General features: G+C 51.7%; 2 long non-coding RNA genes across 2 annotated transcripts; both read left to right on the top strand.

Annotated features, from left to right (window-relative positions):
• Positions 1-4,172: 4,172 nt before the first annotated feature.
• On the top strand, positions 4,173-5,255 carry LOC125106923 (uncharacterized). Its single transcript, XR_007129438.1, has 3 exons — positions 4,173-4,232; positions 4,411-4,556; positions 4,944-5,255. It is a non-coding gene; the product is annotated as an uncharacterized LOC125106923 (long non-coding RNA).
• A 6,329-nt stretch (positions 5,256-11,584) lies between these two features.
• Positions 11,585-22,912, top strand: LOC125106924 (uncharacterized). Its single transcript, XR_007129439.1, has 3 exons — positions 11,585-11,681; positions 12,076-12,083; positions 22,901-22,912. It is a non-coding gene; the product is annotated as an uncharacterized LOC125106924 (long non-coding RNA).
• The last annotated feature ends 5,047 nt before the right edge of the window (positions 22,913-27,959 follow it).

Genomic DNA, 27,959 nt, shown 5'->3' with positions numbered 1-27,959 from the left:
GATGAAGATTCTAGAATCTAAACTACCTGGAACTGTCACATCCTACGGATGCTTCCAAGATCCTGAATTGCCATATTTTTTATACATAGTTCCCTCCTCCCATCCCTCCCTAGGTAGGGGCTGGGGTGCATCATTTCCTTTGCCTTTATTTATTTATTATTTTTAAGGATTTTACTTATTTATTTTTTTAATTTTAATTTTAATTTTTTTTATTTCTTTTCAGCGTAACAGAATTCATTGTTTCTGCACCACACCCAGTGCTCCATGCAGTCCGTGCCCTCTCCAATACCCACCACCTGGTTCTCCCAACCTCCCCCCCCACCGCCCCTTCGAACCCCTCAGATTGTTTTTCAGAGTCCATAGTCTCTCATGGTTCACCTCCCCTTCCAATTCCCCTCAACTCCCTTTGCCTTTAGCTAAAATCCCACTTTCTCCTTTGTCTTGCAGATGTCCCCACCCTCTTTTGCAATCCTATTAGGCCTTGGTTCCTGTGCTCTTCCCTGGTGGGTAAATGCAGGGTTTTATTCTGATGTTTTGACCTCTGCGGTCTTGCCCTCTCCTAGAGCTGCTGAAAGACTTGCCTGGGGGCTCGTCTTTTTAAAGCAAACCAAGCCAGTCCAATCCAGCACACCCACCCTCCTCTGCTGACTAAGACACTCCTGGGGTACCATCCCCAGCCCTTACACCTGCAGAGTCAGGTGTCTGACTTCTAGGGACAGCTCCTTCTCCCCAACCCACCAAAATTAATCAAACTAGCCATTCCTAACCCTGTGCACGTTCCCTCCTGGGTTCCTTCTGGCCGAAACCACAGTACAGGCTCCTGCCCACGTTCTGGCATCTGCCCTGGTGCCTCCTGCGCTCCCTAGTGCAGCTGGGCACGGGCGTGGGGAGGGGGGCAGGTAATGGGTGCTACTCCCTACAGATAAACTGTCTTTTCAAGGACAGTCTTGCTAATCTCTTGGTCTCACCATCCCAACTAATAATAAGATGTCCATTTAAAAATACATTCCAGAAAGTATTCCTTTCTTCCCATGGGAAATATTTGCAAACTAGCCCGGAACCATGAATGCCTGGTTCTGAATGAGGTGGGGAGACAGGTGTCCTGTAATCTGGTCAGTTCAAATCTTCCAAATACAAATCCTCAAAGCTGAGACGAGGAAGCCCCGCACCTCGTGCTCCCGACACTTGACCGGGAAGGGGCTCGTCATTGCTTCAGCTTCGTGAAACAACATACCCGTACAGGACACTTGTCAGGGGAAAACGTAAGTGTTACAAATTCATTCTAATAGATGCATGGCATCAGTCGCTTTTAAGTGCAGAACAGCAATATTTTTCTCCAGAATCTTACATTTGCTGGAAGATCTCCCTGGTTCTGAGGCGGACGGCTTCCCGGCGCAGACGGGGTTTGTTCTGTGGGAGTCGTTAGCCGAGGCGCGCAGGTCCAGGCTCTGAGGTTACAGGAGCCCTTTAGTGAACGGCTCTCGGTACGCATCTGGCCGGCCAATATAGACATATTATCGTCGAGTGTCAGATGTTTTATGATCGTGTTTAACCCTCATGACATTGAGCTCGAAATGATCCCACAGCGATGTTCCTGAGTCGTGTGGGGTGTGTGGGAGACAGAGACAGACAGACAGAAATGTCCTTGAACAGTCACGGCGCTATTCACACAAAGGACTCATTTTCAATTCCTTTTCTTGGTGGCAAGTGGTTTCCTGGAAAAAATGAGCCCCAAACACCACCCTTGTTGCCATCACAGGAAGAAAGAAACAAATCCTCTAAGGGGAACAGAGGGAACACGCTGAGGGTAGAGATGCGTAATTCTTGCAAATCATGTCCGAAATCTTCTGGAACGTATGAAAGGAAAGTGTGGCTTGGCGTAAATCACCGGGATATGCAGACTCCGCTCGGAACAAGTTTATAAGCAAAGACTATACTTAGGAATAAGCATCTGGAAAGGAGAAGGAGGCATCCATGGCATGAGGTCGGAGACTCAGGCAGGAGTTAAAGAAAACACACTCTGGACCCGCGAGAATGTTCCAGGCATGACAGTGGATACAGCCCATTCCCTGAGAAGAAGGGGTCAACGGCATCAAGTCTATCTATGGCCCCGTATCCTGTTGTGCTCTGGGAGTACTGGGTTGGTTCTGTTTTCACCAGATTCCACTTAAATACATTCCTGTAGATGTATGGGGTTGATACCGCCTCACAATGAAGACTCTGGTGCCAAAGAATATAAAACATCAGGTTAAATCGACCACCGACTCCCTACCCCCCCAGAAAGAATCTGACTTTAGGAAGGGGATTCCTGCCTGGGGGTGCCGTGTTTAACGAGCGTTTCTGACGCATTATTTTTTAGACCATCGTGGGTCTGCCCTAGGCCTTTCTCTGGATCTCATGAAGGCAATGTTTGCTTTAGAGAGAGATGAATTAATTATTACTCTGGGGCTTTTGGATAAACTTGTTAAGGAGATGCTGACTCATGATGAATGTCTTCTGGAGCTGAGCGTTCCCTCTGGACTCGAAGTTAGTTCCCATGTTTATAGAAGCATTTGGCCCTTTAAATATTAAGATGGGGGGAGGGTAAAGATGCCAGAGGTTTGTTTAAAAAAAAAAATGACTTGATTTAAAACTACACACACAATGTGCAAAGTCGTGGGAACGGTCAGGATAATGGTCGGAGCGGCCTTTGGACTCCCCGGTAACGAATTCATTGTGTGAACTGGGAACAATGGACATTTTGCTATTTATTCGTTTTAGGTTATCTCATTCTTCTAAAGGGAAGATGAGAAAGTGCACATTGCGAGTTCACGGTCTCTAACATAATGTTGGCTATTTTGGTCACAGGGAGCTAATGGAACTCAGCGATGAGCCAAGACCGGACAGCACCGTCTCCACTCTTTCTCTTCGCCCTCGGGGTGCCAGGTCATTCTGACTCACTCCAACTCTTTGAGGTTCCTCAATGCTTTTATTGAAACCAGACTATTTTAAAATTATGTGGTAATCGAGGGGAACTTCCCACCCGATCTCCTGACCGCATCTTAGCTTCCACGTGGTTGAGGATCCTGGTTTATTTGACCTTGAGATAACTGAGATTCTTTGTTGTACTCACTTGATCCTGGAAAGAATTTATATCCTTGAAGCTCCTGTTCACGAGAGATCACGGTGTGCTCAGAAACGTGGGGCTCTGATTACAGAATGGAAGCAGCAAGGAGGGTTGACTCTCCATCCTCTCTTCTCCTGTCGTGTCACGTATGTTTGCAGATCAAATCCAACAGCTACTGGGCAGGTCCCCACAAGATACAACTCAGAGTCACCTCAGTCAGCCGTGGGGATCCTAGGTTACAGAAGCTTCGTGCTGGTGAGTGCTGGGTCTCAGACACAGGACCTCAATTTGACCTTGGACTTTTGCATCGGGATCATGAAGTGAAAAGGTTTTTCCGTGACTGCTGTGCTATGCGGGGCGCCGCTCTACAGCCCTATGAGCGTTTTTAACTCAAACGCTCACCTCCTATCCCTCTGAGGGAAGCTTGCTTGTGTTTCCCGTAACTAGACAGGGACATGCAGCGACAGACTGACCTTGCCCACCGTCACACACCGGGAGGATCCCGTCCAGCCGGTCTGGCCCGTGGCCGGGGCACTCGGCCACACGCTCTGCTGCTCCTCTAGGACCTCCTGATATGCAAGCAATTTGGGGTTTTTAACGTATAATAAAAAATAACCTCTGCGTCCCAAGCCTGAGCTCGGGAGCGAGTCTCTGGTTTGAGGCCGGCTCAGCCACTTCCTAGCTGGGGGCCCCCCAGGAAGGGATTTAAGTGCGTCTCTGGGCTCGGTCTTATCAAGGAAGTGAAGATAAGCCAATCAGACGGGCTGTCCAGATAATTCGAGAGCACAGATCACCCAAGGCAAACACCTGAGTTTCCGGGGCCCTGGGGAAGCAGCTATCAGTAACCATTGGTTAATTATTAATAACAAGGCAAATGGGTGGGAAAAGCATGGCTGAAAACCAGGAATTTTTGAAACCCGCTGCCCTGCCCTCTCACAGCTGAGCCTGTGCCTGTGGGTTTTTCCTCCCCTTTCTGGCCGGGCCTGTTGGAGGGGATACCCGAAAGCGCTGCCTCTCCAGTGGCTGAGCCAGGAGGCCGTGAACCCGTCTGGTTTCCTTTCTTCCCCCAAACACTTCCTTAGTGCCCTGTTTTCCAATATGGATCAGGTTCACGCTGCCTTCCCAGGTATTTGTGGAGTAAATAACACTATTTACTGACAGCAGAAATCTTACCTTTTCGTTCTTTGATAGGTTCAAGGCAAGGAACACTTAAAAAAAAAAAGAAAAAAAGATTTGCAGTGAAAAAACAAAGAACACTTCTTTTTTTTTTTAAACTTTTATTTATTTATTTTACTCATTTTCAGTGTTCCAGAATTCATTGTTTCTGCACCAAGAAAGAACACTCCGTAAGTCCTCTAGAAGGAACTTCTTAAGTCTCCGTTCACAGGAGTCTGCGTCAGCCTGGGTCTCCCTCGACCCACAGGCTTGACGTCAGCTGTCCTTTTCCTGAGTCTGTCAGTGTTCGTGCAGCTTTCATGGCATCATATTGTATTATCGAATATGCACACTTGTTTTTCCTTTTTAAGATTTTATTTATGTATTTGTCAGGTAGAGAGAGAGCGCGAGAGCGCAAACAGGGGGAGCAGCGGCAGAGGGAGAAGTGGACCCCTCCGCTGAGTCAGGACTTGATCCCCGGACTTAGGATCATGACCTGAGCCGAAGGCAGACGCTCAACCTACTGAGCCACCCAGGTGTCCCTGAATCTGCTCACTCCTTATGCAGTATGAGTTCCTGAGTCTCTCCCCGAGTCTGGGGCTGCCACAAACGTGGTTTTCTGTGGTCGCTGGGCACAGCACCTTGGGCATTCAGGGTGACTCCATCTGCCGTTCGCTTTCAGGTACAGACCACATTCCATTTTGGTCCCCATCAGCAGTTTGAATCGTCACTGTGGATTAAGTGGGACGTGCTCCTCTTTCTCCTACCAGTTTGCGTTGTTGGCTGAGAACCTGCAGGGAGCAACCCATTGCATTTTAAGCTAAAAGCATTTCATCTTTGCGAGGACTTACCACTGTCATCACTGTTGTAAACAATGCCCAGGATGACCGTGGGAGCACTCCGTGCAGGGAGCCAGACAGCCTTCCTGAGAACCCTCCCGGAGCGGGCTCAGAGAGGTGGGGTACCCGTGACGTGCTTATTCAAGTGCTGGTGTTGGGTGATTCTTTTTTTTTTTTTTTAAAGATTTTATTTATTTATTTGAAAGAGAGGCAGTGAGAGAGAGCATGAGCGAGGAGAAGGTCAGAGGGAGAAGCAGACTCCCCGTGGAGCTGGGAGCCTGATGCGGGACTCGATCCCGGGACTCCAAGATCATGACCTGAGCCGAAAGCAGTCGTCCAACCAACTGAGCCACCCAGGCATCCCGATTGTGTTGGGTGATTCTTGTTCATCGATACTATGCAGCATTCCAGGACAGTAAGAGCGAAGTAAACCTTACACGTCTGGCGTGTGGGGAACCGTGGATGGTGTTGTTTCAGGACCCACCATAACCAACTAGTCATTTCACATTTTAAATTAATCGCGCTCTGAATGTAATGCAATGGCAGGCACGCCGGCCCACCCAGATCTGGCAGCAAGAACAAATTCTCTCTCTGCATTCCTTTCATACAATTATTTTTGGTATTTTAAAAATAGGTTTAAAGATAGATTCCCAAATAATTTAGGTTGTACCAAAAAATGCAGAATAAATAATGTATTTCTGAGAGAAGCGTTTTCTAGTTCTGAGATGGTTTACTGACCCTGTGTGTGAGGCAATGGCGCCAGTGACCTTCATCCCTCTTCACAGAAGGCACCTGAGTGTCTCGATGTGACCAGACGGTCCCTGCGGGGCCAGGCAGAACCGTCTCACCCCCTCTCAATGAAGTGTTTAAGGTGCAAACCTGTCACTTGCTTAATATGATCTTAAATCGGTCATTTATGATGCCTAGATGGTAGGTGTTTTTGTTTTAAACCTACTTTGTGCTTCACACTCTAATGAAATTGTGGATTACTGAAGAACGAGCAGAGTTTATTTTCTTCAATGAATTAGACAAGTCTCCACTTACCCTTTCTTGAATTTTCTGTGGGATGTGGTCAGTCTGCTCATTTCCTGCTTTACAGGCACAAGTGACTATGTTATTCTGGTGGTGGGGTGAGGAGAAAGCTCCAATACGGTTGCGTATTTCAAATCCAAGATTGAAACTGCATAAAGTTTTGAAGGACAATTCAACGATTTGTGGTATTCTGTCCGCATTTTAAAAAAATAACTCAAAGTGTTTGATATGAGATTGCTAAATGTAGTCTTTAAGATTATTCTCATTCACAGGGCCTTTTTGATATCGTATTCCTAACAAACATGGATGAAAGTATTTGTGTGAATATGGGTTTTTTTTTTTGCATGAATATGTTTTGAAAGCACATCAACATTTAGTTCAATTGGGCCAATCCCAATTTGTTTGATTTTAAACCTTTTCTAATAATGCTTTATTTATATTAAATACAATATCATTCTTAGGAAGTCATGTTTAATGAGGAAGATAAACTAATGGACAGACTATGAGCTGGTGTTCATGCAAAGTTTTGAAGACATAAACACTGGCAATCCACTGTGTACACCATTTAAATTAAGAAGTTAATCAGTGGGCGCCTGGGTGGCTCAGTGGGTTAAGCCGCTGCCTTCGGCTCAGGTCATGATCTCAGGGTCCTGGGATCGAGTCCTGCATCGGGCTCTCTGCTCAGCAGGGAGCCTGCTTCCCTCTCTCTCTCTCTCTCTCTCTCTGCCTGCCTCTCTGTCTACTTGTGATCTCTCCCTGTCAAATAAATAAATAAAGTCTTTAAAAAAAAAAGATTCTTTAAAAGAAGTTAATCAGTAATGGGATGGAGGGTCTAACAGCACCGAATGCACACAGGTAGGAGGAGATGGCACCTATCAATACTGGAATTTTTTTCAAAAGTTGCCCCTCAAGGACTCAACACACAGCTCAGATTTGTTCTGGGGGAGGGTGCAGGCCTACCGAACCAGGATAAGACCACACAGAGCTTGTCTTCTGAGGAGGAAAGGAAATGCCACGTAGAAAGCCCTTTATTACCTTAAACAGTAGGGGTCGTGGCTGGTGATTGTGTCAGTTCTGTCAGGGAGCTGTAGAAGAGTTGGTTCCCTCAGGGAGGGATGGACTTTTGGTTCCCTCAGGGAGGGATGGACTGTTGGTTCCCTCAGGGAGGGATGGACTGTTGGTTCCCTCAGGGAGGCATGGACTGTTGGTTCCCTCAGGGAGGGATGGACTGTTGGTTCCCTCAGGGAGGCATGGACTGTTGGTTCCCTCAGGGAGGGATGGACTGTTGGTTCCCTCAGGGAGGCATGGACTGTTGGTTCCCTCAGGGAGGCATGGACTGTTGGTTCCCTCAGGGAGGCATGGACTGTTGGTTCCCTCAGGGAGGGATGGACTGTTGGTTCCCTCAGGGAGGCATGGACTGTTGGTTCCCTCAGGGAGGCATGGACTGTTGGTTCCCTCAGGGAGGCATGGACTGTTGGTTCCCTCAGGGAGGGATGGACTGTTGGTCCCCTCAGGGAGGCATGGACTGTTGGTCCCCTCAGGGAGGCATGGACTGTTGGTCCCCTCAGGGAGGGATGGACTGTTGGTCCCCTCAGGGAGGGATGGACTGTTGGTTCCCTCAGGGAGGCATGGACTGTTGGTTCCCTCAGGGAGGGATGGACTGTTGGTTCCCTCAGGGAGGCATGTACTGTTGGTTCCCTCAGGGAGGCATGGACTGTTGGTTCCCTCAGGGAGGGATGGACTGTTGGTTCCCTCAGGGAGGCATGGACTGTTGGTTCCCTCAGGGAGGCCAGTTTATTCAAGCTGCGTTTATTTGCAGGTGCTCCCTGGGCTGGGTTTCATTTTACTTCGAGCTGTCCTGAGATGGCGCTCCCAGGGACCTTTGTATCCCCTCTAATTTCCTGTCTGTTGCTCAATTTTGAGCATGCTGGCACTTCGTGTGTATCCTAACTTCTGTGAGCCGGCTCCTAGAGTGTTATCAGGAAGGCTGTCTGCTCCTTTTATGGAGTGCTCCCATGGCCATCCTTACCCTGAGTCCTCCCCGTGCCCCTCATCGCCACCTGACATAGTCTGTCCCTGTTGCTTCGCTCCGTCCACCTCCTTGCCCGGTCTGCGCTGAGTCATCCGGAAGGGCTGTGATATTTGATTTGTTTTGTTTCTACCATGGGTGGTTTGGAGATTCTCTCTCCCTCTCTGCCTCTCTTCCCTTCGCTTTAAAATAAAATCTTAAATCTTAAAAAAAAAAAATCAAACACTTTATTGATGTGTGATTTCCCCCTAAAAGTTTGCACATATTTAACGAACACAAGGTGATGTGTTTGGAGGAAAGTGTGCTCTCCTTTCTGCCGCTTTTGAGTGCACAGCTGCATCGCACAGGACCGAGACGGAGGGAAAGCTAAGCCCCTCGAGCGGGCTCCGGAAGTTCCCTCCTGCCGCTGACCTTCCAGAAGAGTGCGTTGATTGACTTCTGAATCCCGACCACCAGGAAGATTTTCAAAATGTTCAGGGATGACAGAGGTCGATAACTTTTCTTTAGGCTCAAGGATATTCAAGCAAACAAAACAATCGATCATCTTACCTTACTGAGATTTCATAGAAGGGTTTTTTGTCTTTTTTTTTTTTTTTTTTTTTTTTTAATCGGTGCCAGGATGCGATCACACTCCTGGAACCGGGTGAGTGTGTGCGTGTGTGCGTGTGTGTGTGTGAATGCAGGGTGTCTGTTTAAGCAGAAGTGTGACTTCACTTCCGAATACTGTTGGATCTTCTCTGAAACTGGCCGGTGTGGCCCTCATCTCCCAGCAAGCGTGTTTCATCCTATTTCTCCGCAGACTGCTGTGTCCTGTGAACTGCACTGCGGTTGGAGGCAGGTGCCTGCGAGCATCGGGGTGGAATGGGTGCGGTCAGAGAGAGGAAGGGTCCCGGGGCGAGTGGGTGCTGGGTGCTGCCCTCAGGCGGAGGGGTGGTGTAGAACGACACGGTGCGCGAGCGGCATCGCACACGGGGGCTGGCGGTGGGTCAGGTGCAGGGCGGGGAGTGGCCGTGAGGCCGGCGGGAGGTGGGAAGGAGCTTCCTGGAGGCCACACGCCTCTGTCCCCAAACAGTGTCCAAGCAGTGGGCAGCCCCGGGGAGTTCGCGGACAGACACCAGCCCTTTCCCACTGCGGGAGCACCCCGCCAGGGCCTGGAACCTGTTCATCTTTGCACATGCGCTGTCTCACCTCCTCTCTCCTCCCCTCTGTGCGCTCCGTACCCATTTATCGAGTGCCTGCTGTGTGCAGTCGTGTGCACATCGACTGGGTGCACTATGGCCTGGGCACCCAGTTTTCCTTTTATTCAGGGAGGATTTCCCTGTGTTGGAAATTATCACCTTGGTGAGTTATCTATTCAGGTAAGATCCCTAATTTATCTTCCGCTCCCAAAGACAGGACCAGGAGAAAGAGGTCTTTATAATAGAGTCTTCTATGCTATCTGATAATTAATCATGAGAATTAGCAGCTCACACCATCTGATGTGGTCAATTTGGGGCATTAGGATGGGGTAGCAGAGGACTGTCCCGAGCAGCCTGGCTTTCCTGGCTAGGATTGAATTCTTTGCTTTATTGCCTTTTACACCAATGTGAACATCATGTGTCTTTGTTTAGTGAGATAAGGAGAGGATATAACCTTCTAGTTGTCACAGATAAGGCCTATGTTATGAAGATAATTTGTAAACCCAAAATTTGTTTTGGAAAAGTTGATTTAAGTAATCTCCACACCCAACGTGGGGCTAACACTCACAAGGCCAAGACCAAAGTCACATGTTTTTCTAGCTGAGCTGGCCCGGTGCCCTGGCTGGTGGTTTTGGCCACCAAACCCCAAATACCAGAAGAGCTTTTTTCTAAAAACATCTGAGACAGAATTTAATATAAAAATGGAAGAGTTTAATCATTAATACAGCATGAAACACGTCAAGGACTCTCATGCAAATGGCAGAATTACAATACCAAAAGAAAAGGTAATTAAACATTTAGAGGCTTCAAGTATTTAAAGCAAAGTGAAGGAAATATTTAAAATTGTGAGACCCTTTCTTTCCACCTTTGAGTGAGCAAAGGAGCCGATCTTTGGCCGGAGGACACATTCTCTGTGACCACTGTCTCCGTTGGCCAGGACCGGGACCAGCGTGGAAACCCTCCTGCTCACCTTCCCCCGTTCTGCCGTCCTGGGACATCAGGGCGTTTCTGCTGCTGGAATGTGACCCTTCTTCCAGTGTGTCAGGACCTCTGGTCCCAGGAAGGGTGACGTGTTGACATGTGGGTGATAGACAAGCTTCTTTCTGAGAGCATGTAACTTGACCCACGCGGAGTCATTCCAAACACATTATCCCAGAAATTGTGTTACTTAACAGAAACGAAACTAGATTATTGGGGTATAATCACGAGGAAGGGTGCACTTTGGTTTCGAAAATAATAAAATTGTCTATTTATGTTAGCAAACTTGCACAGCAGATCCGAAATCAGTAAAGCATTGCTTTTCCTTGACCCTTATAACTCCTGTGACACCAGGAACTGTAAGAGCAAACTCTTGCTGGGGTCTCCAATCTGCAGGTACGGCTCGAGGGCTTCCCAGAAGTCAAGGTCCATGATAACCTGACAGAGCAGGCCCTATGGGTCTCCCCACTCTGCAGAGGAAGAGCTTTGGCGCTGAGAGGGCGAGTAATAAACCCCAAGGCCACCCAGTGCGTAAGAGGTGGGTCTGGAACTCATTTCTGAGTGGGTGATGTCGTGATGTCTATGAACCACGGTAGGATCCCACCACTCAGGAAGGAGTGAACCTCCCCGAGGTGTGGAAGCTACTCAGAGCCATCACAGATGTTGCAGGTTCCCCAATATCCCAGCTGGGTGCGGCCCAGGCCGCCTAAGTCCGCTCACGTCCCTACTCGCTTCCGCAGCGTCCTTCGTTGGAGTTCCCGCCAGGCCCACTCAAAGCCGAGTCCCTCCTCTGGTCTAAGTTGGGACCAGTTGGGACCAGGTGACCATGGGAAGCTGTCTGATGCCTTGATGGCCTCAGGCAAATGTACGAGTTGCCCATGGCCGCTGAGACACATTATCACAAATGTGGTGCCTCAAAACTGTACAAATTTAAATCACCTCAATCTGTTCAATTGCTTATTATCTCCAGTACTATTAATGGCTTAAAAAGGTATAAAAATCAGTTCTTATCCTACTTATCAGCAATAACCAGTAAAAACAGAAAATATTCCATTTCTCAAAGCAACCAAGTACCAACAAAAGTAAGCAGACAGGAATACAGGCGGCAAGAAACGTATAAAGCTTTTATTAAGAAAATAACGTGGTGTTCTGGGGTTAAGTGTCTGTCTCTTGACCTCCGCTCAGGATCTTGGGGTGGTGAGTTCCAGTTCTGCATGGGGCTCCCCTCTCGGGTGGGGAGTCTGGTTAAAATAAAAAAAGAGGGGCACCTGGGTGGCTCAGTGGGTTAAGCGTTTGACTCCTGGTTGGGCTTAGGTCATGATCTCAGGTCGTGAGACCGAGCCCCGCGTCAGGGTCCGTGCTCAGTGCACAGCCTCCTTGAGATTTTCTCTCTCCCTTTCCCTTGCCAGCCCCCCAACTTGCGCGGTCTCTCTTTAATAAACAAATAAATAAATATGAAAGAGAAGAACATGGAAGGAAGAAAACTATGGATCTCTATTTCTATTTCTGGCAAGATGGTAAACCAAGCCACTCGAAGCCCTTTCTGCTACTTACATTTGGAAATGCTGGATTCAGTATAAGGCGGAAATGTAAATTCATGGCTAAGTTCTCAAGAAAGAAAGGAAACTCCCCAGAGGGATGTGAAACAGAGAGTGAAAACCAGCGCGGTAAGTGCATGAGCAGATGCTGTTTTGGTGAGGGAACGAATTCAGGGTTTTCGCCACCGGACATCGTGGTTTTTAAGCGCCGCAGCCACAGGCAGGGAGGTGGGCGGGGGGAGAGTCCTGCAGGGGGCCTCGGGCCTTCAAGGGTCTGTCCCCCGGTGCACACCAAGAACCCGGTGGAGCGGCGGGGGGTGGGGGTGTTGGTCCCTGACGGAGTCCTTCCAGACAGTAACATGTCCACTGAGCCATCGAATATTGACTTTGCTTCTTGGGCGGATCTGATCTGAAAGCTACACTCCCCGAGAAGTCGGTGACTAGGACGCTCAGAAATCGTCTCTGTGACGCCCGCCTGCAGGACACGCAAACCCTCCCTGGAAAAAACATCCCCGCGCCCCAGGCTACATGGCCTTATCGCCAAGGCCGCTGAAGATGAGCTCACAATTCCAAATACGCCCACATGCACACACACGCGCTCACACAGAAAATTCCCCAGGAACGTAATATCTGGTAGTCCTGGGGGCGTCAGGAAGTTCACGGTGGGTTCACTGGGATCAGAGGAAGGTGTGGCCGGCTAGAACCTTCCTCCAGCTCTCGGGGGTGGGGAGGATCTGTTTCCTTCTCTCTTCTGGCTTCTAGAAGACCCTGCTTTCCGCATCTTCAAAGCTGGAAGTGCAGCTTCCTCTCTCATCCCTGACCCCTGTCCTTTAACGGTCCTTGTGGTCACACTGAGCCCACCTGATAATCTGGAATAACCTGATCACGTCAAGATGAAGAAGACACACGAGTGTCCCCTAAGCCCATGGAAAGACGCCCAGCATCACTCACTATCAGGGGATGCAAATCAAAACCGCATGAGCTGTCCCCTCACACGTAAGATGCCTACTACAAAAGACAAAGAAACCCTCCAGATAGCAAGTGTAGGGGAGGATGTGGAGACACCGGAGCTCCCGTGGTCCACGGGTGGGAAGGCAGGACGGTGCAGCTGGGGAGACAGAATGGCGGAGTGCTACCATCCCCCCCGGCGCCCCACTTCTGCGTGCACGTGCACGGAGCCGAAAGCAGAGACGTGAGCCGATACTCCTCACCTGTGTTCATAGCAACAGGATCCGCAGTAGCTTTTAAAAACAATCCGAGTGGTTATCGATGGACGGTGTCTTGTGTCCATACAACAAACATGATTCAGCCCCCAAATGCGAAGGAAATCGGACACCTGCTACAACGGGGACGGACCGAGGACGTTATATTCGGTGAAATCAGCTGGTCACCGAGGGACAGATAGTGTCTGATCCACGTATCGGTGTCCCTAGAGGATCAAATAATGGACAGAACGTAGAACGGGGGTGTCAGGGGCTGGGCAGGGGGTGCGGAGTTAGTGTATTCTGGGGACAGCGTTTCAGTTTGGGGCGATGAGAAAGTTCTGGAAGTGAGTGGTGGTGACGATTGTACAACATGTGGGTGTGCTTAATGCCATTGAATTGTACACCTTCAAATGGTTAAATGGTAAATGTTACATTACAGATATCTTACCACAACAGTAAGAGATTAGCAACACTTCCTTCTTTCAATTTTAGCTTTCTTGTCCTGGTTTTATTTATTTATTTATTTCTTAAAGGTTATGCCAACATCATACTTTCAGTTCCCCAAAACAAGTACCATTTCCTTATAAAACAATTGCACAAGACAATTGCCCAATTTCTTAGATAATCATCTCTGCTAATATTACAAGTGTTATTATTTAGGACACTTTCTAGGAAGTCTAAAAATCCCAGATCAAAGATGGGTGTGTGGTCACTGGAAAGCAGCCGGCTTGCTTCATCAGAGGGTCAGGAAGAAGTTCAGGGTGTCAGCACTACGTGGTCTTAAGGACTCAAACAATGAGCTTCAGACTCTGGGCTGAGCACGGACCTGCCCGGATAGCAAGCAGCGAGGTGTCCCTCATCACTCTTATATAACCCGGTGCTCGGCCCTTGATAGAGTAAAACTTGTAGTTGGGGAACGAATCCCTGAATGTCCTTTTGAAGTCACTTCTGAGTGGGTTAATCCTGAAGACAGAAAATTCGTTCTCTCAGGGGCACCTGGGTGGTTCAGTTAAGCAGGTCTGATCCCAGGGTCGTGATCCCAGGGTCTTAGGATGGAGCCCCGCATCAGGCTCCTCGCTCAGCGGGAGTCTGCGTCTCCCTCTGCCTGCCGCTCCCCGGCTTGTGCTCTCTCTCTGACAAATGAATAAATGAGATCTTTAAAAAAAATAAACTCGTCCTTCTGAAGGTTTACGGAATTCACATGACGTTCAGTTCTGCGCAGCACGCTGGGGCTTTGAGTGACCAGAACACGACTGGACCCCAGGTGGGCTTGACATTTTGGGTCAAGAGGTCAGACACTACCCCGGGGATGCAGCAGCAGGGACTTGGGACCTCGTAGGGAGTAGCCTCGCCGGACCTGGCACGGACCTGTGAGCGGGGCACGGTCGTCCGTTTTGGGGGTTGTGTGACACAGACTCCGTGTTCTGTCTGTCGCTTGGGGCTTGGGGAGCAGAAGTCCCGGTTGCTACGTCCCGTTGGAGAGGACCACTGCGGACGCTGCTCGGGACAGCTGTGCGCGCTGTAACGTGTGTGATGCAACATGATGAATCTGGAAGCTTCAGATTTCAGCGTCTGAACGTCCTGACGTGAAACTTGAGGCGCGGCTGCGTGGACAGTGGCCACACGGTTGGTTGACATCCACCGCGGCGTCTCCTGGGAGGCAGATGGTGGGATGTTCACTCTGCGTGAACACATACCTGGAGGCCCCTGGGGCCCCAAGAGGTAAGGGATTCCTTCGAAACCCGAACCCGCTCCGCAACACGGAGTAGCTCACGGCTTCTTTCTGGAGCCAGAAGGACCTGCTCTCCCCGGGGTCCTCAGCTGGGGGAAGACGAAGACTTCTCCCCTGCGGGCGTGTTGAGCTGCAGTCGTCGGGGCCCAGGCTCGTGAGTTCCCGGAGCGGCGGCTGTTTCATGGCGGGGACAGAGCCGCCTCCTTTCTGGTCCTGTTCGGCGGCTGCCGACGAGACCTCAGCCCTTAGCATATTCCGGGGGTCGACGCCCCTGGACAAAGGTCACGGGACCGTCTTCTGGGTTGGGGGACCCCTGACAGGTGTTGCCGGCTGCACCTCACGGCCCCTTTCTTCCCCTCAGGACCCTGGTTGTGAGGAGGGGTGACACCGTTTGACGATAACGAGCCCCCACGCCCCCCCCACAGTCCTGGGGACGGAGCTGCGACGAGTCTGAACTGGTCAGGCTCCCTCTGCCTCCTTTGTTGGGGCTTGTTTTGGGGTAAGTCACCCCACTGTGGCCAAGGGTCCCCATGGGAAGGGTGCGGGGAAAGGTTTCTTCCGTGGAAAGGGGAGCTCTCGGCGTGAGGACGTGATGCTGCAGCCAGGTTGGCTTTTTGTGACCGGGAGCTGGAAGCCCAGAGCTGAGAAACCGACCCAGAGGGGGCTCTTCTGGAAAAGCCTCGTCTCCGAGCACCTTGTTGCCAGGAGAGTTCCACGTCCTTCTCGGTTAGCCTCACCCAGCAGGCGTTTTGTTACTTGCAACAAAGCAAAAGCAAATGTACCCAACTGGCCTGGACCTAGAAGGTTACCACTGAAGAGAGGGACAAATCCTCGATTGACTTTGGCCAGAGGCCCCCACTGTGTACGTCAGGAGCAGGTAGAAGCACACGCATCTGTACAGGTGTGCGCGCAGGAAGGGAGTGGAGAGGCAAAGTGAGTGTCACCTTCACAGGTGAAACGCACGCTCAGCCCTTCAGGTGCTCGTCTGCAGGATGCAGGACAAACCAATGACCACGTGTGACCGTCGTGATCATTCTGAGTTTCTGCTCCTACTTCCCACGCTTCAGATCAGCGTCCGCCCCTCGGCCTCTCACGACCTGGGCTAACCGTCACCAGCAGCAAAGCCGGTGAGGAGCATGGAGGTCTGTGACCAGGGAGGGATGCGCGTTCTCCAGGCCCAGTCTCTGCCTCCTGGCATCCAGAACGGCTGCGGAGATGAGGCAAAGACACTCGAAGGTTGGGGACACATCTGAGGACGGGGGCCGGTGTGGTGAGCCGTGGGGCCCCAGCACCGAGGGTGGGGGTCAGCTTGCCCTCAGGGAAGGTCGGAGGGAGCAGGCGTCCCCAGGTGGGCGAGGACCCGAGAGAAGAGGACGGGCCAGGCAGCAGGTCCGAACCTGATTGCTCCAGGGGAGTTGGGGGAAGAGATACTGGATTGTAGGAAACTAGTAGCCAAATCGAGCATGTAAGAATGTGCAGTAGCGGGTCCGATAGTTATTATGAGGAGCTAAATTCTTAAGAGGCGCAGACAGCACTGTTTCAACCTGCTCTCAGAGGGCGCGGCTCTGCCCGAGGCTTTGGCTTCTCTGCCCAGAATGGATCGAGGAGGAGACCTGGGAAGCGGAGAAGTCTGTCCGTATCTAGCAGCTCGGGCTAAGTATGGGATCATCTTTGCTTCAGGTTCCTGGGCTGTTCCACACTCTGGCAGTCCCACCCGGGGCGGGGTATGTTCTATTGTGTGGAGGTCCCAGCAGATGCCCGTGACCGCGTCCTTGATGGGCAGGGGAGGACGCTGCTCTTACAGGGCATGGATGGTGGTGGTGGCTGTTTGTCCAGTGATCAACGAATGACCCGAACTTCGGGTTGGAAAGAATTAATGGTAAGTTGGCTTGACCATTTTCCATCGCTGAAGAGAAGGCCTGTTCATTTGAGTAACCGTCAGGGAAGGTCGTGTCCAAATCTACGAGCTTTGCCTGTGCTCTATCGTCAGTGACGAGTCCGGGTGATTACAAACAGATCCTTGTCGCTGAGCTGAGTCTCACGCCTTCCCCACAGATCGTGCTGTCGTGCTGGAGAGCCGTATGTGCCTTTTTCATCCAAAAATGTTTGTCGGTGCTCAGCCCTCCTGCAGCTGGGCCTCGGGTGAGCTAATGCCTCAGCTCCTCCTCCGTGCAAGGGGAGGGTGGCGGGGACGGCTGTGACTTTGGGGGCTGGGGTGGTGTGGATCACCCTCCCTGGGAGCACAAGCCAGACAGGCTGGCCTTAGGGGTGGCCATGGTGGGGGAGAGACTGGGGACGCAGGGCTTCGGCGGGAAGGTCGGGAGTGGGAGAAAGGAGAGAGAGGGAGGGGGACAGGCCGGGAGGGGACAACGCTGGCGGGAAGGGGCAGGGATGACTACTTGGCCCGGGGAGGAGATGTGGGGAGTGCCATCAGGGCCACCCCGTGTTCTCCGCACTCTTCCAGGGCCTAGTGGCAGGTGTGCAGGGGAGACCAGTGCTTTCCTGGACTGGGCAGGGCACGGCTGAGGGCAAAAGCAGACCCGGGGGCCGCTCCCTGCCACGATGAGGGCCGTGGGAACACTGTAGGGGCAGAGAGAGCCCAGACTTATAATGCAGCATTGGAAGGGGGGCCTGGCGGCTCTGCTCCCAGTGGAGAGCCTGCATCCCTGCAGCTGCCCCTCTGTGCAGCCTCCCCTCTGCTCCCTTCTTTGCTCAGGGAGAGCAGATGAGCAGGTTTTTACCTTTGAATCTGTGTATGTGTTTCCCTCCACCCTGCCCTGCCCTGCCCTGCCCCACAGAAGGCTCCAGATGGGCGGCCGTGCGTCCATCCCTGGGCACCTGCCAGCCCTCGGACAAGACCAGACGTGTGGCCGCCTTCCTGTACCAGCCCCTTCCCACGGGGTCCGCGCTGCCCCCACTGGTGGGTCAGGATGGAGCTCACTGTCCCAGAGCGGCGAGGCAGCAGGGCAGGGACCCTCTGGGCTCACAGCACCTTGGGGCCATCACCTCTTGGAGGGTCTGCCCTTGCCCCCAGGAGGCGCAGGCTTGTCCTCTCTGGAAGTACGGCCCGGGAGTGCAGGCCCCGCTGGGGCTCGGGGTCCTCTGGTCTGTGGACTCCAGCACCCCCACTCACGGCTCCCTGTCAGGGTCTTGTTTGCAGAGAGCGGTCTTGCTGGGGCAGAAAGGGCAGCGTCTCTGTTTCTCTCCCAGTCAGGCCCAGGGCCTGGTTTTCAGGAAAGCTGGCCCTCGGTCTGAAGGAGGCAGGGTCCCACTAGACGGTTGTCTCCACATCCCCACACCCACCGAGTCCCGGAGGCACTGCGTGTGTCAGCACACCCTGCCCGCCTAGACTCCCCACGTGTGGCAGGAGCCGGGCAATGCACTGGCTTCCCCCCGGGGCGGGTCCCTCTTGCCACCTGCTCTATGAGTCCCCTCCTGCAAGAGCCCAGGCCTGCAAACCTGCTTCCTAGGACCGCGTGTGCCCCTATCTGAGCTGGACGTCCCCTGAAAGGTGTCAGGGTGAATTTGTGCACACGCAGTGGGTACCCTTGGAATGCTCTAGAATAACCTCCCTCCTGTTCTTGCCAGATTCGGGTCTTTCTTGTGTTAGTGGAAGGACATGGAGCTGCTTCGACGTCTTTGCCGTCGTAAACAAGGCTCCAGTGCGTGCTCCCACCCGTAGCTCCTTTCCAGTCTGTGCCAGCGTGCTGCTGGCGTGCATACTGGCTTCTGTGGGTGTGCACAGGTGCACTCTCCGGGGGTCAGGCCGGAGTGAACCACATCCCTCTGGAACGGGCACAAACCCCCCTGTTCTCACTTCCGGCCTGCACCCGCTGCTCTCAGGAGAACACGTTTTGGCAGATCGCACGGCCACCGAGAGAACGGGCCGGTACAGATCTCTGCTCCTTCATGCCCACTTAAGACTAAGTTTAGGATCTCGGTAGGATGGCACCAGATTTATATGTACGGAGAATGTTCTCGTACGCGCGGTTCTGTGTGCGAGGCCATGAAACGCAGTCGGCCGGGACGGGAGAAACCGCGTGGATTACAGGACGAACCTGGGCCACAGTTGCTCAGCTGGTGGCAAGAAAATGACCTGTTCAACTTCAGGAGGCCTAAGAGGGAGGCTGAGAATGTGCTGCTCCTTCTGGACCACGGGGCGCCCTGCTGCAAACCATGGGTCGTTTTTATAAAGAGAAACACCCACCACCAGCTACTTAGGAACAGCTAGGAGCCCCTGCCACGCAGCTAAAAATATTTGCTGGATGGAAGGGGAAAAGCCATCAGGGAAATAGGCCGGACGTGCCTCCAGTGACGGAAGGCGGAGGAGGTGGGGGTTACTGGTCTCCCGATGTGCAGACTGCGCTCCGGGATGGACGGAGGCCCCGAGGGAGGGAACCCAGGAGGATCGCGGATAAAGGGCAAACTGAGGTAATGTTCTGCCGCCAACTGAAGGGAGGCAAAATGATGGATAAGGAGGTTGGAGGAGCACGTCAAGCTTCAAGCTCCGTGGGACCCGTGCTGCAGGGAAGGCTTAGCTGAGGCCCCCAGTCCCCGCTATCAAAACGTCCTGGAGGGCCTCTCCTCCTGGCTGGGCTCCCAGAATCCATCCTCAGGGCCGGGTGGGTCATTCCCACCCGTGCCCAGGGGTCACTACTGATGTGATGGTGATGACAGGCCCCTGTTTCCTCGTGCTCTTATGTCCAAGCCGTCCTCCAGCATTCCGGGATCCAGCATCTCTGGAGGGGCACGGTCCCACGCCCCCACCCCAGATGCTCCCTCTCTGCGGGCCTGGGCTTGGCCCATGACTCGAGTCTCTAATTAGTTCCCTGGTTGGTGGATGCTGGTACAACGTTGTTGTTTTGCTCTCTAATTTTTACAACATATTGTTACTTTGTGTACAATCCTATACTCAAATCTTGGGCCTCCAGCTGGCGTGGACAAGCCCCCAACCCACCAGGACACAGGAACGAGCATGCTTCAGCTCCCGTCCCCCTTCTGCCTGCCGCGGGATCAACTCTGACGAGCGAGGGGCTCCTACCGCAGCAGCACGCGCAGAAGTGAGAGGAGCCGTCGCATCAGTGTGCTTGGAAGGTGACCAGAGTGGATGGGGGAGCGCTTAGCGCCCTGAGCTCCCTGAGCTGTGCTCCTGGTCCCAACTAATCCGAGGCTTGTAAGGCACGTTCTGCTGCATAACCTGCTGTGTTAACTCGTTCAGGTGGTCTGTAGACAACAGACACTACTCTGAGCTCTGGAGGCTGCGCGTCCAGGATCCAGGCGGCAGCAGCTCGGTCAGCCGGTGACACCTGGCCTCCCGGTTCACAGCTGCCGTCTTCTCGCCGTGTCCTCACGTGGTGGGAGGCAAGGAGCTCCTGGGGGGTCTGTTATAAGGACACTAATCCCATCATGGGGGCTCCCCACTCATGAGCTCAGCACCTCCCAGAAACCCCGTCTACTCCAGCACCACCTTGAGGGGAGTTTTCCACCACGAGGCCTCAGTACCCCTTATGTGCGGTAAGTGTACGGGGGCTTTTCGTCGCGGACTTCGCGCGTTCACCGTGCCTCTCGTCAGATCGGTAAACTCAGGTGAAGCACGCCCTCCTGCGTGAGTGTGGCCTCCGGCTACCCCGTCTGAGCTTCCTGTGTGTCCTTGTCATGTGTGTGGGGGCTGGATTATTCGGGTGGCTGGGACGGGGTCCGCAGATGACTGCCAGGGCTGGAACGCAGGCACGGCCCCCCGCTAGCCCCAGCCCATTCGTGACTGGAGCATAACGGTGCCCACCTCCCACAGGGCTCTGAGAGACAGGAGGCCACGGCGTCAGGGTTCCAAACGGTGTCTGACGTGTGGCCACCCCAGATACACCTGTGTTGCCTCTAGACTCCCAGCCCCGTACACGTGAGCACAGGGGTTCAGCCTGCATGAGACTCTGGCACAGCATCGCTGGTTATGACCCACTGATGGGTCAACGGCCAGCAGCTCTGAGAGGAGGACAGCGACTGCTCAAATCATTTTATGTCAAGGCACTTCGGGAGCAGACGCCGTGGAGCCTAAGAAATGATGCGCTACAGTGGATGACTCCTGGTGCCAAGTGTGGTCTGATAAAAAGGCAAGTCCGGACGGGTTTGCGGGCGCGGTCTCTCCCTGCGTGCGCGGATGGGCAGACCCGCATGGAGGCGAGCGGCCACCAGAGGGCGCGCCGACGCTTTGCACCTGCAGCCGGACCTCGGTCCTGGGCTGGACGCCGGCCCTGTCTCAGCGTGAAGGGCGAATCAGAACCAGCCAACGAACGACAGCAGAAACCGGCAGGTGCTGGAGCTGATAGCGTGGGGTGTGCTCACAGGCCAGCACACCACAGAACACCTATCCCCGGAACCGACAACAGACCCTTTTGTCTTAAGGACACACCTTCCATTTTTCCAGGAAAGCAAACAGGACGAGCAGTGTGAGTGTACCTGGAAGCAGCCTTGCCAGCCCATGGCGTGGGCTTGCTGCTGCAGACGGTGCGGGCTGCACACAGGATGGCCGTGCAGGTGCTCTGGGACTGCACACCGGGCTGTTCCTGTACTGGTCACCACCATCCTCTACCAGGACCGAGGGGCTGGTGACTTGGGGCTGCTGTGACTACATGGAGGGAAGGACCCCACCTTCCTTACTCATTTAGGGCTTTCTGTGCACCTCTGTTGGAAAGGACAATTCCCACCTGCGATAACACAGTGACATCACGGCACACCGGGGTCTCGAACCCAGGCACGTGGCCGGCCGAATTGGCTAAGCTTCCACTGTGTGTGTTTGCCTCTTTATACAGACCACTGACCTTTGAGGGAAATGTGGTGTCAAGGTGACTCCCCGAAAACTGAGTGCTCCTAGCTATGCAGGGGCTTGTCCTGGAGCAGGATAAATCCTGCAGGGCCAGAGAGCAGACATTCAGTGGAGAGAGGCAGGAAGGTGGAGAAGCGGGGACGGAGAGGCTGTGTAAAGATCTGCGGAGCGATCCCAGAACCGCAGAGGATGAGCTGGAAATCAGCTTCACGGTCCCGCACCCTGCTCTCCGATGGGCAGAAAATAGAAGGGAACGTCCTCACCTGTGAAGGGAGGATAGAAATCACCCCTTGCCCTGGGGTCTGATGCCGGATTAACTGAGTTCATGTTATAGAGAGCTTATCACTGTGCCTGGAAAACAGTATACACAGCAGAGAGGCTTATTCAATACAGAAAATAATAAAAATCAATGATTTGTATACAGAGAATCCTGAGGAATCCACTAAATAATTATTAGAAGTAATAAATGAGGTGAGCAAGGTTGCAGGACACAAGATCAATAATTAAAAATCATTTGTGTTTGTAAACACTGGCAGTGAATGACCTAGAAGTGATATTTTAAACACAATAGCATCAAAAAGAATAAAATAGTTAGGGGTAAATTTAACAAAAAACAGTGCAAAATGTGTGTTTTGAAAACTACAAAACATTGCTGAAAGAAATTTAAGAAAATCAAAATAAGTGGGAAAAGATCCCATGTTCATGGATTGGAAGACTTCACACTGTTAAGATGGCAAGACGCCCCCAAATGATCTTGGATTCAACACCAATGCATTTAGAATCCCAACTTTCGTCTCTGTAGAAATAGACAAGCTGGCTTTAAAATTCACATGGGATTGCAGGGGACCCAGAATAGCCAAGACGATCCTGAAAGAGAACAAAGTAAGGAGGAGTCACATTTCTTGGTTTGAAAGTTTATTAAAAAGCAATGACCATTGGGGTGCCTGGGTGGCTCAGTGGGTTAGAGCCTCTGCCTTCGGCTCAGGTCATGATCCCAGGGTCCTGGGATCGAGCCCCGCATCAGGCTCTCTGCTCTGCAGGGAACTGGCTTCCCCCTCTCTCTCTGCCTGCCTCTCTGCCTACTTGTGATCACTGTCCGTCAAATAAATAAAATCTTAAAAAAAAAAAAAGATAGAGAAGAAAAAAAGCAATGACCAGCAAGACAGTTCAATACTGAGGTACCAGGGTGGCTCAGTTGGTTCAATGTCTGACTCTTGGTTTTGACTCAGGCTGTGATTTTGGAGTTGTGACAACGAGCCCTGAATTGGGCTCTGTGTTGGGTGTGGAGCCTGCTTCAGATTCTCTCTCTCCCTCTCTCTCTGCCTCTCTGCTATGTGCTCTCTCTTTCTCAAGTAAATAAATAAATAAATAAATAAATAAATATTAAAAAAAAACCCCAAGAAAACACTAAAAACATTTGTGCTTCAAAAATCACTGTCAAGAAAATGAGAAGACAACTCTCAGAATGGGAGAAAGTATTTGCAAATCATCTATCTGATAAGGAACTTGTATCTTGAATACATAAAGAACATTCACAATTCAATAATAAAAAGACAATTACCCAACTTAATGGGTAAAAGATCTGAACAGAGATATTGCCATAGAAAAGATACAAAGGGTCAATAAAGTCAAGAAAGGATTCTCAACATTATTAGTTGTCTCAAAAACGTGAATCCAAAGCTCAGTGACATACCATGTCAGACCCTCTCAAAAGACTAGAATCAAAAAGTCAGATGACACACATTGGGGAGCACACGGTGGAATGGGAGCCTTCGTACATTAATGGCGGAAATGTAAAATGGTAAAGCCATTTGGGAAAGCCACCTGGCGGTTCTTCAAACGTTTCAATGTTGTTAACATTTGACCCAGCAATCCCACTCCTAGGTGTCTACCCAAGAGAAATAAAAACATGGATCCTCATAGGAACTTGAACATGAATGATCATCACAACATTATACCTAATACCCCAGAAAGTGGAAACAACCTGAATGTCCATCACTAGACACATGGATGAAAAAAATGTGTTAATTCCATGCAATAGAATATCATTCTGCCGTAAAAAGGAATACGTGCCGTACATGGAGAGCATCATGCTTGGTGAAAGACGTCAAGCCCAAAAGACCACACACACAAATTCCACTGATATCAGATGTCCAGAGCATCCAGATCTACAGGGACATCAAATAGATTACTGGTGGCCAGGACTTGGGAGAAGGGCAGGGAGGACCGAGTAATCACTAAACGCTATAGGGTTTCTTTTGGGGGCAATAAAAATGTTCTAATATCGACTGTTGTGATTGTTGCAACTATCTGTGAGTATACTGAAAACCACAGAATTATATACTTGAAATGGGTGAATAGTATGGTACTATGGGAAGGAGATATACGGCACATAGTGGACCGGTCACCCCTGTCCACTCTCCCACTGGCCTGATTTTACCGGTTACCTACCCTGTGTTGATCCAACTGTAAAATTGGCCTGATTTGGCTTAAAAGCAATTTTTCACTGTCCTTGTATTCAGAAACAGTGGTTTTAATGGGAACAGTGCCAAGATTTCAGGTTTTTATTTGTTTGTTTGTTCATTTTGGTGCATATGGGATGCAGGGAGACAGCATGGTTAGAGTCTGGGAATAGCTGTTACCGGGACCCCCCAGAGTCCAGGAAGGATGGCTGGGGCTGTGTTGCCACAATTTCTGACCTCGGCTGTGGGCGTCCTGATGGTGCTTTGTGCGGTTAGTGAGGTTAGTCCTTGTTCGGTACTGAAATCTACTCAAGAGATTCATCACATACAAGGGGGTGTCTTTGGCAATGGGTAAACCGCCGAGTCCATCAGCTTCCCGTGGTGGTGGGTGAACTCAGGGGGTGGAGAACCAGCATCAGTCCTATGTCTCTGGAACCCAGACACCCCCTGCCATCGGGAGCCTTGCAAAGTCTCACGTGCAGACAGCAGATCTGTCGATGGACACGTTAGTTTTCTAAAGCCTGCCTGCGGGGCACCTGAGTCATCCTTTATCGTCCCTCAAGGCAACAGCTGCGCATCACAGGCTACAGTGAGCACACTCTATGTGGGGACCGCTGCCTCCCGCCAAGCAGAGGACTGGGGGCACCAAAGAAACCTCAGTGTTTCTTAAATGTAATTTCCAGACGAGATTTCTTTCCACCATGGCTTCTGATTTCTTCTGGGAAATCAGAGAGCCAGTGGAGAGAAATACCTAACCGCTTTCTCCCAGCTCGCGGGAAAGTGTGGGAAGGATTTGCCTCCAAACAGGGATGGGTTTTGGCTGACTTGTGTCTGGGTGAGTTGATTAAAAAACTGTGGAGAGCCCACTCTTTCTTATGCTTGCTGTTGTGGTGAGTGTATGTGTTTTCCTTGTGATAAATGCTCATCGTAATGAAAACTATCAAAACATACCCTCTTTATAGAGATTTAAGTCTTCACCACATTCTCTGTCTCTTGTGTGCGTCCAATGGGCGTACAGGGACACACATTTTTCTTACACTGTAACTCTGCATCCATATCTACGTGTCTCAAGGAGTGTTTGTGGTAGCTGATTTAGTAGTGGAATTACAAAAGGGCACCCTAGAAAAAAAGCGTTCGTGATACATGTAGGCATTGTTTTTTTAAATTTATTTATTTGACAGACAAAGATCACAAGGAGGCAGAGAGGCAGGCAGAGAGAGAGGGGGAAGCAGGCTCTCTGCTGAGCAGAGAGACCGATGTGGGGCTCCATCCCAGGACCCTGAGATCATGACCTGAACCGAAGGCAGAGGCTTAACCCACTGAGCCATCCAGGCGCCCCTAGGCATTGTTTTTTTTTTAAGATGACTTGAAATCACAGCTTTTGAAATTAGAAAAAAATTTCAAAATTTTGGAAAAAACCCTTACACACACTGTTTCTTAGGTTGCTTACTTAGTATTTAGAGCAAGCGAGCTAGTTACATATGTCGAGATATTTAAAATATTTGAACAAGCTGTTAGCCGTCCTCCACGATGCAGCTTGAAATCCTGTGTATTTTATTCTAGAGCAACGCATTAGGGAATGTGATGCGTGAACTTGGTTGTAAGTGTCCTTGCTGTCTGGTTATGTGAGACCCCATGGCTGTCACCATCAGAAACGCACCAGGTTTGTCTCCCTCCCAATCCCATCTTGTTTCATTTACTCTTCTCCTACCCCCTTAACCCCCCATGTTGCATCTCCATAAGTGACTCTTAATCTCACAAAACAAACTGAGAGTTGATGGGGGGAGGGGGGTTGGGAGAGGGGGCGTGGGGTTATGGACATTGGGGAGGGTATGTGCTATGGTGAGTGCTGTGAAGTGTGTAAACCTGGCGATTCACAGACCTGTACCCCTGGGGATAAAAATATATTATATGTTTATAAAAAAAAAAAAGGAACGCACCAGGGGTGGAGAAGCCTCTGATTCTACACTAGTAAAGGTTCCGCATGGAACGTTACAGAAACACCGCCTGAGCTGATCCCTGAAGCTTTGTCATTGGGTGTTTTGGTTTTTGGCTCCCACAGCCGGGAAGGCGAGGGTGTTGCTGAGGCAGCTGGGCTGGACCTGAGGCCAGTGTCCTGGTCTGCTTCGCTCTGTTGCTCTGCTCTCTGCCCTGGTGGCAGGGCAAGGCTTGCGGTCCGTAGAGAGGTGTCCACCCTGACCTTCCAATATGGTGGGGCAGGGATGGTTTTGCTGGTGCCCCGTGGGTCTGTTGTCCTTTTTGGGCCAGGCACTGGGTCCAGAGAACAAGGGGTGAGACTATTGGCTAGAAGTGGGGCACACATGGACCACCGGTGTGTTCCTGGCAGGCAGGTATGGGTGTTGGGAACACACGGGAGGGGCCCCTCCATGGCAGAGTGTTCATCACAAGCGCTGGGAAGGAGGAACTGAAGACCCAGCACCCAGCATCCCCCAAGGCTGCTTTTCCCGCACTTGGTTACAATCTAACATGGAGCCCAAGACGAATGGCCACCAATTACACAGAATAATATGCATTTTTGATGCCAAAGGTAATAACTGCTGAGCGAGGGGGTGGGAGGCCCTTGGCCTGGAATGTAGCCCCTGCTGGAAAGAGGGCTTGCCCTGCAGCCAGAGGAGAGGAGCCCAGAGCTCACCAAGCCAAAACACAGCAGAAAGCATCATGAGAAGGAGGGAGTGAAGGCAGGGGCTGGGCTGGCAGGAAGCAGGGAGGGGCCCCAGGGAAACCCTTCTTCTCCCTGCCCGGGGCCTCCTCTGCTCCCTCCCATGGCTCCATCCGTGGAGAGGAGCCACACCCTCTAACCCTCTCACCCTGCACCCCGTGCTCTGGAGTCCTATTCGGGAAGCAGGAAATGGAGGGGGACGTAGGGAGGGAGGAAAACACCAGAGCACGGGCAGAAAGGAGCAGACTTGCACCCATGGGCACATCTCTCACAGAGGAGCCGGGAGGAACTGATGGAGAGGAGAATCTTCCAGCAAATAGAAAAGGGCAACTCCTGCTCAACCAACCATACGTCTTCCAGCACCTGGGGATTTACTGCGGAGAGCGCCGGTGGGCTTGGCCGGAGGGCATCAACCGTAGCACACCATGAAGGAGAAGATAAAGTCAGGGAAGAGTGTGGCCTGCAGAGAGGGTGGAGGGAGGCCCATGCCGTGACCACGGTGATGGTGAGGTCATGGGAACGGCGGTGTTCTGGGGGCTTCATACCCCACCGAAGCCAGCCAGTGGGGCAAACCGTCTAAGCCTGAAGGTGTGGGGGTGTTACTCTGTTGCAAGTTTGCTCTCGATCAAATCTCAATTCCCATTAAGAGACCCTGGAAGTGTTCGAACATCTTCAACCAGCTCTTTGTCCATGTTTAAAAAGCCAGTTTCATGTCGGCAGGGATTCCCATAAAAACCCATGCATTTCTCGCGTACCAACCTCAGGTGCGGGGTGAGGCTCCGGCAATCGTGAATCACGGCACAGAGGCTTTGGTTGTAATGGTTCCTACTGGTCACACCTCTGGTGAGTGTGACAGCACTGATTCCGCACGGAGGGGAGCACGGCCCAGATGCCCCGATCGGGTGCCACCAGTTGGAGGACAAACAGAGGGGGACATGGAGACAGCTGCCGGGTTTGCCGGGATGAGGGTTTCTGCGGGGGAACAGGGTTGGGGGCGGGGGGGTTGTGAGGAGGCTGGGGTATGCCAAGAAAAGCCAGCAGGAGGGAGACATCTGGGGGTCACAAGTGTGACGAACGGGTTCCTGCAGTTACTGGACTGAGGAGTCCCCACCTGCCGTGTGCCGGGCAGCTGCAGAGCCAAGTGGACCGAGGGCTGTGGGTCTGAGGCCCGGGAGCCGGGAGCAGAGGGTGTCACCCCAGCCCGA

Source organism: Lutra lutra, chromosome 8 (genome assembly GCF_902655055.1).
Source record: "Lutra lutra chromosome 8, mLutLut1.2, whole genome shotgun sequence".
Classification (NCBI taxonomy): Eukaryota; Metazoa; Chordata; class Mammalia; order Carnivora; family Mustelidae; genus Lutra; species Lutra lutra.
This window is presented reverse-complemented; position numbering and strand designations above follow the sequence as displayed.